Below are 17,618 nucleotides of genomic sequence, written 5' to 3' on the forward strand. Positions count from 1 at the left end.
CACTTAGTTATTTTTTTGCAATGTTGTACGGCTTTCGCAGGCTCTTCAGCTTTGAGTTTACTTGTTTTAGAGACCTATTCCGTAATTCTGCTTTATTTTTAGTTTTACACCTCACTTTCTACTACTTTGTACCTGGTTCTGATCCATTAGGTAATGAGGGGCAGCTACTGTATGGCCCGATCTTCTAATATTCTGTCCAAAACCTCGTAATGGGGACAAGCAATTCTGTCCCTCCCAGACTCCGAGTTATTTTTTTTGCCATGTTGTACTGCTTTCGCAGGCTCTTAGCTTTGAGTTTACTTGCTTTGGAGACAAGTCTATTCAATAATCCTGCTTTATTTTGTTAGAAATGTCTTTATAAAGGTGGTTGTCCCTTTTATTGCCTTTTAGTTGTCCGGAAATTTTAACTTCCCCTCACAAATTTATAGTAAATACCATAACGTCTTCGCTCCACATTTTCGCCGAATAAACCTATATACTATACATAAAATCAAATCACAACACGATGTTGACCTCATGTCACAGGTAAAAAAATATAGGGCATTTTTTATTGGCAGCAGAAAAGGGTACAGAAAATACGGTAAAGATTTGAAAATACTGTATTTTATCCACAAATTTGGTGGGGAAAATATGTATACAAAATACGGTATTTTTTTGTGACCGCCATTTCCGCTTCCAGAAATATACCGTATATATATACGCTATTAAAAAAATACCGTATTAAATACGGTAGTTACTTGGCATTAGAAACTGGGATTTGAAACTCAAGTCAATGGGTAATGAATACATCGATGTGTCATAGCTTTTAGCATCATCCTCGTATGTCTCTCCATTGCCTGTCTCTTCTTTCCTCTGTTATATCGATTTCAAATTATTTTAAAAATTGATGATACTATTAATACTAATAGCCTCTAAAAACTGCTTCATCATTTTATTGAAAAGACTAAATTCAGTTTTGCTTGGGTTACTGTAAAGATTGATTGTCTCTGTGATCTTTCAATGACAATTTTCTGGAAAGACCCAATTCCATCAAAGCTAACATCTTTCACTGAACAAGTCTTTGCATTTCCGTTCTGACAGTTTTTATTACGGTCAGAATTTATTAGATGTTGAATTCATGCAGATCAACCACAATTGGTGTAACGAAAAAACCAATGTGTTCTGTTGAACACATCCATCATTTCCTGATGACTGGAGGATCAACTTCTACGACTGGAGGATCAACTCCGACGACTGGAGGATCAACTCCAACGACTGGAGGATCAACTCCGACGACTGGAAGATAATAATAAGTAGATAATAAGAAGTCCTCAATCGTATCATTCGTCTTCTGGGATTGTTCATAAATTGTTATTTAATAATAAGAAATGTTCAAATAAATTGTGAATGTTTTATTTTTTTTCCATTTTCCACTACCGAGTCTACCATCAGTTGCCTTTATGCTGTATGCAGTTACCTCTGTTCCACTCTTTATTAGCTTGCAGTAAGTCTATAAAAATATTAAAGTTCTCGCCTAACAGTTAACCTCCTAGAAGAAAACACAACCTCTAAAACTTCCTGGTCTAGGCAAATTTTCTTAAAACATTCTGTTAATGCAATACATTCCAGGTCATTTACTCTCTTCCTTGTAAATTCACCTGCCGCGTGACAACAGCAACATTCCTACAGCATATGCCTACAATTGCCACAATGGCACCATTCGGTTGTATCCAACCTGCTAGGCCTTGGTGGCTACAGCTTAGCCTGTTGTTGATGTTCTTTTTTTAAAGTACTATCTGCAGAACGAACAGTGTACGGTTCAAATGCATAATCATTTCCTACTCTGTAACACAGGGTCATATCGCCACAGCTTCTTTCTGCTTCACCACGCGCTTATAATAAATGAAACTTTTATTGTTTAAGGGACAAACAATTATATTTCATATTTTTTTAACCCTTTAACATTGTTTACAGTTTATAAAATATATGGTTAAAAAATTGTGTACTTATTGGGACTAAAACCCTATTGTTGCCGGAGCATGAAAGCAGCTCATAGCCACCACCTTCTGTAAGCTTTGGAAAAACCTCCATCATTACTTCCTTCAGCTTGGATGGTGACATATTAGAATGCTTGATTGACATAACCTTTTCACCAAGATCAGCATCTGCCAACGCCTGCTTTTCGGCCATGGTTGGCGCATGTTCCATTTCAGGATTTGCCAAACAGATTACCTTTGGTCCATGAGGTGTCACCATAACTTTGTGCTTTTCTTTTTTTACCAAAACCTTGGTTTTTTGTTTCCCGATTGCCTATTATTGCAGATAACAGGGTGCCTAGGAAAAATACGAGTATTTACTATCAAAGTGAAATAAACATACATGCTAGGTCTAATGTTAATTGCAATATCTGTGCATTAGGTTGTCCAAAGTCAATTTTGCATGTGAAAAACAGTATGGTTGGTCTCAATGGATTTAAAGCTATAGAGACCTGTACCACTCTCTCCTTTCCTGACACACCCTACATCTTTGTGTAATTGTAATTATTTATTCTGTCTAAGTTTGACTGGTGACATGTTCATCCCATCCGCTTAGACCGTGGTGCCTTTCTCTTTAATCTGCTTGCCAGTTTCCATTGTTACGGTGGTGGTGATCATTTCTTCATTCTCTTTAAGGAAGTTGTGTAAAATTAAATTTCAAAATCAGTTTTCTGCAATTCTGGTCTTCCAGACCTTCACAGAAATTTTCGAAGTTTTAATTACAACTCTTTATTTCAAGTTTTAATTACAATTCTTTATTTCAAGTTTTAATTCCAACTCCTACATTTTCATAAAAATCTAGATTATAAAGTACACCTTCTCCCTGTAATCTTAAGGCAGATGATGACTAGTGCCACTTTTATTTTACTCACATCTTCTTCAAGTCGGATACTTCTAGCATGAATTTCCTCTATCCTTTCCTGTGACATTCCACACTTGATTTGTCATTGCTGTGTGAAAAGTTTATTGTTGGCAATTCTGTAAATGTTGTTATTGGGATGCTGGTGGTTCGGCTAATTTGATGGCTTGTTCAGAGCCTAAACCTGTCCATTTGTGTTGCTGCATCCTTTTTTTCCTGTTGTAACATACAACAATCACAACATGTCTATCTATGATCCGAATTTGGCTGTATGCCCCGGACTCTCCATTCTGGTATCCCCACCTAAAAAGAACATTTGTCATTACTGTAGTTTTAGATATTCTTAAAGTTTCCAAACATTCACAATACTTGGCTGCAGATATTGTTCTTGATGGCGATAATATGTCCGTTCCGATATTGCACATACCCTACATCTTTGTGTAATTGTAACACAGGTCCCTGTTAGTGGCAAGCAGTGCATGTACCAAACAAACCTAGCAGCTGAGATTCGAAGACAATGTACTTTCGTTTGTCTACAGGACCCATGGATTTAGATGTATCACTGTCACCAGGGGCGGATTCTTTCGGGTCTCATCATTCGAAATATAATATAAAGTCATTCTATAGTAATTGTTAAATGTCTGAAAGAAATGAATATACATATATATTTGGAGAAATGAAAAAAAATAATTGCAAAGAATGGTGAAATTAAACCCGATAATTTAATAATTATATTGCATTATTTTTGAATGGCAGTCACATATAGTGCAGTCATTTAATTTTGTTTGTAAATGGAATGTCCAAAGCTTATTATAAAACTTAACTTAATGTTATTATACATACCTCTACAGACATTGACGTTGTCGACTCTATCCGCTTGACATTTTTATATTCGGTTACCAAAACGATACTCGCTTGTATCTTTTGGTCCATGACCAGCTCTATGGACGTGTGGGTTCCCCACAAAGATAGACCCACCGTGTTTGTCCCATCTGTTAGTTGGATGTCAATTATCAATGTTATTGATTATAAATTGAAGTGGTATAATAAACACAATCTTCATGGTAGACCATGCAAGCGATTGATTTTGCACAACCAAACTGATTCGCGGTCTTGTTGAATGGCATTCCAGTGGATAGTCTGTGCAACGTCATTGCTACTCTCTATTCTGCAGAAAATGTGGAACCGTTGTTGTTGGATCAATATAGTTTCCATTTTTACGGTGGTGGTGATCTTTCTTTCATTCTCTTTAAGGAACCTTTGAGAATAAAAACCTTACTTTGTTAGAAGGTGAAGATTGCAGTTCAACTGGTTAATTTCAGTCTCCCACCTCTCTTCTTTGATCGTAGTATTGTTTAAATAGAGTTTCATTTGGTGGCAAATGACCAGTCATTAGCGTTAGTTGATTAATGCAGGTATTACTAACCGGATACCAACTGTGCTGCATTTCTATATCATGTGGGAGATTTCTTTCTTTTTACCTCTTGCCATCGGACGTGCTGGACACTCCAACTTTAATTACATTTCAACTTTATATATTTTTACATTTTTATATTATATATGGTATACTAAAAGAGTACTAAATTTAAAGTACAAGCTTCTGGGGTATTGTCCTGGCTATGCACCTACCACAATGTCTAATCCAGCTTTCAATGTCTGCACTCATTCGGGGCCTGTCTCTTGCCAACGCCGGCGCTCGCTCAACACCAAGATGACCTAATTCGTTGTGAAGTCCCTTTATAGCTGGATTGGTTGTACATCTGTATAAAATAGCATTACGAAGTTGAAGCTTTCCAAACTCTCTAAGAATAAGTCATTCATCGGGTAACCCTATCGAGGAGTCTGGTTTCTTACCCATTTTGACATAATTTATGACTTGGTTGATGATTGGATCTTTCTGCTGTATGTTCGTCCAATCAATATATAAGTGGAATAGTGTCGGATGAATTGACAGATGGAGTGTTGATGGATACACCATATTGTAGGAAAAGAGTGCTCATCATACAGTATCACGAGAACACAGCTTTACCTTTTAACCTAGCCTCAAGATTCTTGTTGTTCTTCATACTGTCGGTTGGGTTTGATGTCATGAGGTCTGCAGGACAGAGCATTGGCGTCAATGTTTAATTTACCTGGTTTGTAGTGAATAGAAAGTACATATGTGAGAGGGTTACTATCAGTCATCACTCGTGTACCACAGGCCATGTATAGGTAATCTTTAAATTTATCTGTAACCGCCCACTTTAAAGCGAGAAATTCGAGTTACACTTTGTCCACAACAATCTTATGAATAAATCGACCACGTACATAAGACCAAGATCCAAATGAAATGATCCAGTGACGCACGAGACATCTTGTTGTGTATTGTGATGGCTTCCAACTCAACCCATGCCTGCAGAATATACGATAGTATAGTAACATTAATAAATATCGACCGCGTATCTATATGATTATGCAATTTTAATTACCGTTTCGTACTAACGTCGTACCGCAAACGTGTATATATTGGGCTAAAATAACTGATGGTAGAATTCTTCACTTCGGGGGGAAGCCCCTATTAAGGGGAAAATTTGTTGGTTCTTAAAAGTGTCCCCTTAATAGATGTTCTACTTAAACATGGTCGGTAGAGAATCATTGTAAACGTGAAAATGTAGTAAAGCATTCAATTGACTTGGAATATGAGTGATGTGGGTCAAAGGGTAAAATATTACGTAATAAAGACAACCATCCTTACCTATCCTCATCTAATACAAACATCCTCATATCACAACAAATATTGTTTTGTGAAAATAGCAATCACATCAAATAAATAGGAAAGGTATATTGCATTAAAGACCAGTGTAATACAGATCAAACCAGAAATCCCCCTCCCCGAAAAGAAGAACAGTAGAGAGGTATACGGTATAGTCAGTCGTGATTATAACAATGGTTAACAATGGGGATGGTATAAGACAATAGAGTATATCATTTCACTAGAATTGTTATATAGTGAACAATTGGTTTACAATGGTTGAAGTCAATAGGTGTTATGTTTCGGATATAATAATACAATGGTTAACATTGGGTAAAGGAAGTAAAGGATTGTTGTAAGATTTGAATTAGTCATGGATTTAATAAAGATGCACCTGGTTAATTAAAACTAGTTAATTGAGGTATTTGCTTGATGTATGCCGACATAATCCAAAGACATAAGTTATTTGATCCGGATATTATAACAATGACTAAAACAAAAAGATAACAATGAATGAAGTTAAATAATAAGTATGTCTTGATTGAACTATACCGACAGGTAATTAACCATCTTCCGGATTTGTTAACAAAGGGAAGAAACACAGGGTGTTTGACATACTAAAGTTTAATGTGTGACGTCATGATGTTACTTTCACTATTTTTTTTGATGATTTTTGTTTTCCAATGTTTAGTTTTATTTTCATTTAAATTGGTTACGTTTACGAAAAGATTTCTTTGTTTCCTTTTAAAATAAAACAAAAAGAGGGGTAAATTAATAAAACAAAAACAAAAACAAAAATTAAGTAGGGACGCTACTTACTATAAACTTAGTGTATATATACTGGAGTAAAACATCATTTTGGCTGAAAAAAATTTAGTAAATGCCGAATGTAATCTTTTGGAAAACGGAACGGATTGATGATCTTGAATTGAACAATTTTGGAAATGGGAGTACCCACTTACGCTACAGCCTGACAGACTTAGCATATTCAACCAAAAACCAACAACTAGTTACTATGGGTTCCGTGATTGAACTTACTATGGACTGTGTGGGGAAGCTACTTAATGAAACAAAAGATACACGGCGCTTCGACACAATGTTCCGACAGGAAATACAACAATGACAATTGACTGAAACAAATTCAGTAAATGCCGAATGTAATCCTTTGAATGTATATAACTCTCGAATATTTTGTCATCTTTACCTCATTCTACAACGCTACAACCTGACAGACTTAGCATATTCAACCAAAAACCAACAACTAGTTACTATGGGTTCCGTGATTGAAATAATTGATCTTACTATGGACTCTGATGTCGAAGAAGATGTTATATAATATAAGCAGTGATTCAGAATTTGAAGACAAAGACATACTAGCTATGACTGGTGCCTATTTTACAGCAAAGGAGGAGGAAGAGATGAGGGAAGAGATGGGGGATATGACGTGTTTAATGGCGATTCAACCCCCACCTCCAATGAACGTTGATTTCAATAATGTATCTAATACTGAAGAAGACGAACATTATAGATCGAGAATAATTTCTGAAGAGGAGAGGATTGTATACGACGACACGTCATCGGTAGTTGACTACCACCTATTTCTGGCAAGAAAAGCCGATGTAGAAGATGAGGTAGAAGATGGGGTGTTTGCGGAAGAGTACCTGAACCCTGTGCTGGATGCGGAGATTAAGAAAGAAACTACCGAACTTGAGTACAAAGAGATAATGAGAACAATTGAGAAGGTTTTCATAGAAGAATTTATATTCATTCTGAAGGACATGGTTTGAACGTTATAACTTTCACGGCTCAAGATATGAACAACTCCTAACATTTTTTCGACCAATTCTGGCATTGAAACTTATGGACAATAGCGCTACCCATTTTGAATGGGCGCTAAACTACTTTCATTTACGTTGTATAAATGTTGATGCGTTTGCTAAAGCCATAAAGTTGATTACAAATGATTCAGAACTTTTTAATAAGATTCTTTACCAATTGTAATTTGTACAAATTTAAAATAATATCTTAACACTTTTTTTAATTAATGTTACATTATATTTTTATATTTCTTATTTCTTTTCGGTAAATTTATTATTATTATGGTTGTAAATTATATTGAAATAGAATATGTGTTAAAATAAAGGTTGTGTTTTTTCTTTTAAAAGCAACAACAACGAAAATGAATTTGATCTTTGCGTGTTATTTAAGTATTTTATTTATTTTTTTTTAATTTTCATTAGGGTGAATGAGGGTAATGAGTATGGATGAGTACTTAAGAAAAGTATATTATTACGATCCTAAGCATCCTGATAGTTTTGGTGGTGTGGACCGACTTTATCAAAATGTAAAATACGATTTAAATATTACCAAGAGACAAGTTCAAGACTGACTGAGCAAGCAAGATACATATACATTACACAAATCCATTCAACGTAAATTCAAACGAAACCGGGTACTTGTAAGTGTTATTGATGAACAATGGGGAATGGATTTGGAAAAATAACGTGTATAAAATTTGATTCAGACAAACTGTTTGACTTTAAATTTCCAAAAATCAAAGGAAGTCAATTTTGAAATAGTTGGTAGCATGGTACAAGGAATCGGACTGGAAAAAATAACAACAACTAATCCTAACAAAATAACCCGTAAACCAAAATCTCACTCTCTACCATTCAAAAACAACATTTTTGATGTAGCGATTTTTTCAAGCGGTATTGTCATGAACGTATTGAAAAGAAAATAGTTTTATTGTCAATGATTTGTCAAGTGTTTTATTTTAATTTCAATTACTGTTGTATTGTATTTAGTTTTACCCGTTCATGTTGGCATGATCAATATTTGCTCAAACTCCATTTTATCGTTATGTTTGTAGTATTTTAGAGCTTCCCGATCATCGTAATAATGATATAACTAGAATTCGTAACCGTGTGTTAGATTCCACGCGTATTATATACATATTGTCTTACTTTAATTCCTTCTCTCGTTATTCACCCGATGTAGTTTGATCAAACAATTGTACCTGAGCCTGAAAGGTTAGTTGTTATGGTACAAGGAATCGGCCCGGAAAATAATTTGTTTTCTTTTCTGTTAAATTATTATTATGTTTGTGAATTGTGTATTGCAATAGATTTGTTTAATGAAATTAAATTAATTAGGCCTATGTTTTGACTTAATTTACTGTCAGTGTAAATTTGTAAAAGTAGTTTTCCTACTTTAATTCACGGTAAATTTATTTATCGACTTAATTTAATTTGTTTTCTTTTCTGTTGTTGTTAAATGTAATTGCAAACACACATAATAAATGATTGTGATTATAAATATTCTGTTTACTTCTTTTAATTTTAAACAGTACAATAGATCTGTAATGTAAAGTTATATTTTATATATAATAAGTAATATTACAAAAATAAACATACAAAATGTATAAAGCATAGATTAATTAAATTTAAATACAATTTCTTTATTTCAAAATGAATTTCATTTTCTACGCGTTTTCAATTTTAAATCTTTTAAGAAAGACACAATAGGTACTGCTAAAAAAATAAAACGCACACAAAAGAAAACAAATTTGAGACGCACGATATGTAACGACGGTTTCAATAAAAAGGCATATTATAAATGTAATTTTTACCAAATTTATAAAGTAAAGTGTTATTATTGAGAAATATACATTTTAGATAAATGATAACACATCTAAAATTAATTAGAGAGATCAATACAATATGGTGTTCATAATAATGTTTTGATGACTAGAGGAAACATCTGAAGACATTCAACAAAAAACAAGCGTTAACACCATACCAGTCACTAAGAATGCTACTACTCTGAAAAAAAAACAACATCTCCCTTCAAGCACAGAAACAAATTCTGAACGAAAATAAAAAATAAAAATAATTAGTAAACGAAACACGCGCATTATAAATAAAATGAATAATTTAAGAATATTTGTTAAAATACCCACGAACAAAAAAAAAAAAAAAAAAGAAACATACTAACCGATTTATCGTCATTACGAAGTTCAAATAACGAAAACTTTTCCTTGAAAATTCCACAAGAGACACGTTTTACATTTTCTAACTGCATTTCAGTGTCACATTGTTTCGCAACACATGTACATAAAACGAGTCCTGTCACAAATCTGCCGACATTTATTTTTTTATCGCTCATCATTTGTTCTAATACATAATACAGCGCTTCCGAAGAAATATCTTTACACAATTCTAACACATTAAAATTGTTTTCCAACTCTTTACAAGCACGAATAGTACTCTGGATGATGGGTGAATCCAAAACAATTAACCCCGTCAATTTATATTCAATGTATTCTAAAACTACTTCCTCTAAATCAACCATAACGCTCGACAAAACAAATGATAATGGATGTAATTACCAAGAAAGTTACAACTTAAAACATTTATTTTTGTTTTTAAAAAGAAGTTGTAACATAGAAACTAATTTTGTCAGGAAATGTGTTTTTATTATTTATGTGATTTATTTGTGTTTAGAAAGTTACAACATTAACATTTAATTTTGTCAAAAAAAAAATGTGAATATACGGAGCCGAATGTAATTTTTAATCCTTAGTATAGTGAGAGATTTTATATAAGAAAAAAAAAAAGAAAAAAAGAGCGAACGGAAACTAATGATTGCAGATTAGCCATATAGAAATGGATTGAAATTGGAAATCCACATGATCAAAGAAAAGAAACCATTGTTCCGACTGAAGCTAATGACAATTACAAAGGATGACACAGTTTGAATATAGTAATTACCGTAAAACATAATTAAATGTTGTCAAGATAGTTGTCAAAAATAAATAAAATATATTATACTGAATTTACTTTGTACATTAGGGTTGTTGTTCATTTATGATTGTGAAAAATATACATACGAATAAAACAGCTATATATATATATATATAAAAAAAAATAATGATTCAGTGTTATAATTTTATTTACCTGTCATTATGTTAAATAAAACATATTCTAAATTAAATTTATATCATGTTAGATATATTTTCAAGAACATTTGTTACATAAAAATAAATTTGTAAAGAAATTTGTTACATAAGATAAATTTGTTAAGAAGTTTATATTTGTTACATAAAAATAAATTTGTAAAGAAATTCGTTACATAAATTTATTTTTTACAAGAAGTTTGTAACAGAAAATTATTTTGCTAAAATTTATTTATATCACCGCGACAATAAAATAAAATAAATACAGAAGTGGTTATCGCGGTGATATAAATAAATTTATTTTTCTCTGTTCATAATTAAACAAATTTACAACTGAAAACACCTGTGCATGTTTTTAAAAAAAATGAATTCTGTCGTTAGATGTTAATTTTTTTTTTTTTTTTTTTTGTTACTTATTCTTAGGATTTTAAATTCAAGTAAATTAGTTCAGTAGTTAGTTATTAGTTTAAGTTATAATTATTTTTATTTATATATTTTTAAGTAAGATGATCACTTGAACGTTGAACTTATCTATTAGTACTCATTTTTAAGTTTCTAGAATCACGGACCAAAAAAAAGTTACCAGAATGACAATTACGATTGGTTAAAACAGTTCCCGTAATTACAATGCAATCTTTTGGAAAAACGGAATGAAACAATAATTTGATAATTTGGTAACGCTTCCTGAAAACGCTTAAGCTGGGTTATCCCACAAGGACCATCATCTACCCCAGCCCTCGATAAAAGACTTTCAGCCGCTTCTTTTTGTAAATTAAAACCCCGTCTAATATTATCCCATCGCTTTCTATTATTTAATTTATCTTCCAACCATGAAACACCTGTGACAATGTTAACAAATACCGAGTTACCGGAGGAAGTCTGTCCGCTAATCACCGCGGTGAAAGGTGTTACTAAACGCCCAGTCATTGTCATTATACTGCGTTCTTAACTTGAATTTTCATATAAGTAGTTGAAAACAAAAATTTAAAAAATGTAACAAGATTCATGAAACAATTTTTTTTTTTTTTTTTATGTAACAAACTTAATGACAAAACTAGAATTTAATTCGTCACTTTGACGAATTATAGGTGATCATTTTTATAATTTTATTTACATTAATATTTTTTAAACATGCACGTATGTTAAAATACAATCAGAAAATGTTGATGTATGCCATCCTATTATACGGTTATACTATAGTGCTGTGCCTATTATATGCCATATACATTATGTACAGTATATACTGTATATCTATATACAGTGTAGCATTGGTGAAATTACGGACACACATCATGTTCTAATTTTTCGGCACTGATGACATTATCAAAATAAACTTGTGGATTACAATATCGAAAGATAATGAATTGAGCAATAAAATATAAGAATTGGAAGAAAATTTGGCACGTAGAAGGGCGGTGCGCGCTCTTTAAAAATTGTATAACTTTGACGAAAGAGATGAAAAAACTACTTTTTAACTTCAACTGGCCATATGATAACGTCACAACATCCGATAGGCTTAATTTCTATAATAATTCATATCTACATTTCACCAGCTCTCATAATAAGTTATAAACATCAAGGTCAACTTTAATTCAGAAGAGCTGTAAGGTATTCAAGTATACCTTGTAGGTGAAATTACGTAACCACCGTTATTTAAATTTTAAGACGTGATGACATCATCCAAATGAAAATATTGGCAACTCATAAGTAACATAATTGGTTGAGGTAGAATATATTAAAAATTTAAAGAAAATCGATCACAGATAAGCGAGTTGCGCTCTGTTGAATATGGTGGTCCATTACAAAAGGGGAAAAAACCCTATTTTAAAAATTAATGTGGCCAAATGATGACGTCATACCATTTTGTACGTCTAATGTGTATATACATTTATATCTACAACTCATTGGCTTCCAGAATAAGTTAAAAAAATTGGGGGTCATCGTGCATTCTGAAGAGTTATATTAATTTTAAAAAGGCCTTATTTTTTACCATTTTTAGCACTTTTGTACAATTAATGTGCGCATTTTGTCATTTTTAACCTGCTCGTATAGCGTTATTTTAAGTCGGAACAGACTCAAATTTGGTGAATGTACTAAGGATGGTGAGTAGAATACGATTTGTAAAAAAAATTCATATTTTTTACGCATTTTAAGAATTGCGCACGCAAAAACGCATTTTTGCGCAGTAATTTTTTGAAACACGCAAATGGCCTAACTCATGCTCTAAATTGATCAAAACTTAATTTGGAGCTTTTTAAATTTTTAACGCGCAATTTCACGTGCACGACCTTGAAAAATGTAAGTTTTTATTTGTTAATATTTTTATCCTTCACCTGAAGTTTACGTATAGTGAATTTTATTGATATGTGATAAAGAGTTATGGAGATATGATTGATAGTGTGATTTCACAAAATCGCGTATTAATGACGTCACGGTTGAGTGATCACGCTGAAAAGCTTATTATGGCTAAGTTAAAGTATTTGAAAGACATTGTGAAATTGTTGTGATCATTGTTATTCAACTTTTTGAGATAATTGCTAAACAAAAGTGTACAGAAAGAAGAATAATAATAACAATAAAGATTTCATACAATAACAATAGGTGATCATTTTATTCTAAATGATCACCTAATAAATTTTATGCAAAAAGATTCTTGACAAATTATTTTTATGTAACAAATTTAATGATAAAATAAAATTTATGTAAAAAGATTCTTGATAAATTATTTTTTATTTAACGAATTTCATGACCATTTTTTTTTTTTTCTTATGTAACAAGTTTTTGATTCTGAAATTAATCGACATACTTATAAAGAATAAATCTATAATCACAAATAAATTTATAAACAAATAATGATATTTAATATTAGTATAATTATTTCCATACAAAAAAGTATAAATAAATTCAAATATTTACACACAAAAATATTGCATAAATGATATTTACAAAATAATTACAAAGGTTAAAAATAAATTCTCTTATACACAAGAATATTACACAAATAATTCTTAAAAACTTAAACGAACTAGGCCTATTGAACAAATGGACTGAATGACAAAATATTTTTTTCAACAAAATAATTCTTTATGTTACATACGGTTGATAAAATCAATTGATGCAACTAATTCTTAGCAAAATAATTTTCTGTTACAAACTTCTTGTAAAAAATAAATTTATGTAACGAATTTCTTTACAAATTTATTTTTATGTAACAAATATAAACTTCTTAACAAATTTATCTTATGTAACAAATTTCTTTACAAATTTATTTTTATGTAACAAATGTTCTTGAAAATATATCTAACATGATATAAATTTAATTTAGAATATGTTTTATTTAACATAATGACAGGTAAATAAAATTATAACACTGAATCATTATTTTTTTTTATATATATATATATATAGCTGTTTTATTCGTATGTATATTTTTCACAATCATAAATGAACAACAACCCTAATGTACAAAGTAAATTCAGTATAATATATTTTATTTATTTTTGACAACTATCTTGACAACATTTAATTATGTTTTACGGTAATTACTATATTCAAACTGTGTCATCCTTTGTAATTGTCATTAGCTTCAGTCGGAACAATGGTTTCTTTTCTTTGATCATGTGGATTTCCAATTTCAATCCATTTCTATATGGCTAATCTGCAATCATTAGTTTCCGTTCGCTCTTTTTTTCTTTTTTTTTTTCTTATATAAAATCTCTCACTATACTAAGGATTAAAAATTACATTCGGCTCCGTATATTCACATTTTTTTTTTGACAAAATTAAATGTTAATGTTGTAACTTTCTAAACACAAATAAATCACATAAATAATAAAAACACATTTCCTGACAAAATTAGTTTCTATGTTACAACTTCTTTTTAAAAACAAAAATAAATGTTTTAAGTTGTAACTTTCTTGGTAATTACATCCATTATCATTTGTTTTGTCGAGCGTTATGGTTGATTTAGAGGAAGTAGTTTTAGAATACATTGAATATAAATTGACGGGGTTAATTGTTTTGGATTCACCCATCATCCAGAGTACTATTCGTGCTTGTAAAGAGTTGGAAAACAATTTTAATGTGTTAGAATTGTGTAAAGATATTTCTTCGGAAGCGCTGTATTATGTATTAGAACAAATGATGAGCGATAAAAAAATAAATGTCGGCAGATTTGTGACAGGACTCGTTTTATGTACATGTGTTGCGAAACAATGTGACACTGAAATGCAGTTAGAAAATGTAAAACGTGTCTCTTGTGGAATTTTCAAGGAAAAGTTTTCGTTATTTGAACTTCGTAATGACGATAAATCGGTTAGTATGTTTCTTTTTTTTTTTTTTTTTTGTTCGTGGGTATTTTAACAAATATTCTTAAATTATTCATTTTATTTATAATGCGCGTGTTTCGTTTACTAATTATTTTTATTTTTTATTTTCGTTCAGAATTTGTTTCTGTGCTTGAAGGGAGATGTTGTTTTTTTTTCAGAGTAGTAGCATTCTTAGTGACTGGTATGGTGTTAACGCTTGTTTTTTGTTGAATGTCTTCAGATGTTTCCTCTAGTCATCAAAACATTATTATGAACACCATATTGTATTGATCTCTCTAATTAATTTTAGATGTGTTATCATTTATCTAAAATGTATATTTCTCAATAATAACACTTTACTTTATAAATTTGGTAAAAATTACATTTATAATATGCCTTTTTATTGAAACCGTCGTTACATATCGTGCGTCTCAAATTTGTTTTCTTTTGTGTGCGTTTTATTTTTTTAGCAGTACCTATTGTGTCTTTCTTAAAAGATTTAAAATTGAAAACGCGTAGAAAATGAAATTCATTTTGAAATAAAGAAATTGTATTTAAATTTAATTAATCTATGCTTTATACATTTTGTATGTTTATTTTTGTAATATTACTTATTATATATAAAATATAACTTTACATTACAGATCTATTGTACTGTTTAAAATTAAAAGAAGTAAACAGAATATTTATAATCACAATCATTTATTATGTGTGTTTGCAATTACATTTAACAACAACAGAAAAGAAAACAAATTAAATTAAGTCGATAAATAAATTTACCGTGAATTAAAGTAGGAAAACTACTTTTACAAATTTACACTGACAGTAAATTAAGTCAAAACATAGGCCTAATTAATTTAATTTCATTAAACAAATCTATTGCAATACACAATTCACAAACATAATAATAATTTAACAGAAAAGAAAACAAATTATTTTCCGGGCCGATTCCTTGTACCATAACAACTAACCTTTCAGGCTCAGGTACAATTGTTTGATCAAACTACATCGGGTGAATAACGAGAGAAGGAATTAAAGTAAGACAATATGTATATAATACGCGTGGAATCTAACACACGGTTACGAATTCTAGTTATATCATTATTACGATGATCGGGAAGCTCTAAAATACTACAAACATAACGATAAAATGGAGTTTGAGCAAATATTGATCATGCCAACATGAACGGGTAAAACTAAATACAATACAACAGTAATTGAAATTAAAATAAAACACTTGACAAATCATTGACAATAAAACTATTTTCTTTTCAATACGTTCATGACAATACCGCTTGAAAAAATCGCTACATCAAAAATGTTGTTTTTGAATGGTAGAGAGTGAGATTTTGGTTTACGGGTTATTTTGTTAGGATTAGTTGTTGTTATTTTTTCCAGTCCGATTCCTTGTACCATGCTACCAACTATTTCAAAATTGACTTCCTTTGATTTTTGGAAATTTAAAGTCAAACAGTTTGTCTGAATCAAATTTTATACACGTTATTTTTCCAAATCCATTCCCCATTGTTCATCAATAACACTTACAAGTACCCGGTTTCGTTTGAATTTACGTTGAATGGATTTGTGTAATGTATATGTATCTTGCTTGCTCAGTCAGTCTTGAACTTGTCTCTTGGTAATATTTAAATCGTATTTTACATTTTGATAAAGTCGGTCCACACCACCAAAACTATCAGGATGCTTAGGATCGTAATAATATACTTTTCTTAAGTACTCATCCATACTCATTACCCTCATTCACCCTAATGAAAATTAAAAAAAAATAAATAAAATACTTAAATAACACGCAAAGATCAAATTCATTTTCGTTGTTGTTGCTTTTAAAAGAAAAAACACAACCTTTATTTTAACACATATTCTATTTCAATATAATTTACAACCATAATAATAATAAATTTACCGAAAAGAAATAAGAAATATAAAAATATAATGTAACATTAATTAAAAAAAGTGTTAAGATATTATTTTAAATTTGTACAAATTACAATTGGTAAAGAATCTTATTAAAAAGTTCTGAATCATTTGTAATCAACTTTATGGCTTTAGCAAACGCATCAACATTTATACAACGTAAATGAAAGTAGTTTAGCGCCCATTCAAAATGGGTAGCGCTATTGTCCATAAGTTTCAATGCCAGAATTGGTCGAAAAAATGTTAGGAGTTGTTCATATCTTGAGCCGTGAAAGTTATAACGTTCAAACCATGTCCTTCAGAATGAATATAAATTCTTCTATGAAAACCTTCTCAATTGTTCTCATTATCTCTTTGTACTCAAGTTCGGTAGTTTCTTTCTTAATCTCCGCATCCAGCACAGGGTTCAGGTACTCTTCCGCAAACACCCCATCTTCTACCTCATCTTCTACATCGGCTTTTCTTGCCAGAAATAGGTGGTAGTCAACTACCGATGACGTGTCGTCGTATACAATCCTCTCCTCTTCAGAAATTATTCTCGATCTATAATGTTCGTCTTCTTCAGTATTAGATACATTATTGAAATCAACGTTCATTGGAGGTGGGGGTTGAATCGCCATTAAACACGTCATATCCCCCATCTCTTCCCTCATCTCTTCCTCCTCCTTTGCTGTAAAATAGGCACCAGTCATAGCTAGTATGTCTTTGTCTTCAAATTCTGAATCACTGCTTATATTATATAACATCTTCTTCGACATCAGAGTCCATAGTAAGATCAATTATTTCAATCACGGAACCCATAGTAACTAGTTGTTGG

This window comes from Antedon bifida, chromosome 3 (genome assembly GCF_963402885.1).
Source record: "Antedon bifida chromosome 3, ecAntBifi1.1, whole genome shotgun sequence".
Classification (NCBI taxonomy): Eukaryota; Metazoa; Echinodermata; class Crinoidea; order Comatulida; family Antedonidae; genus Antedon; species Antedon bifida.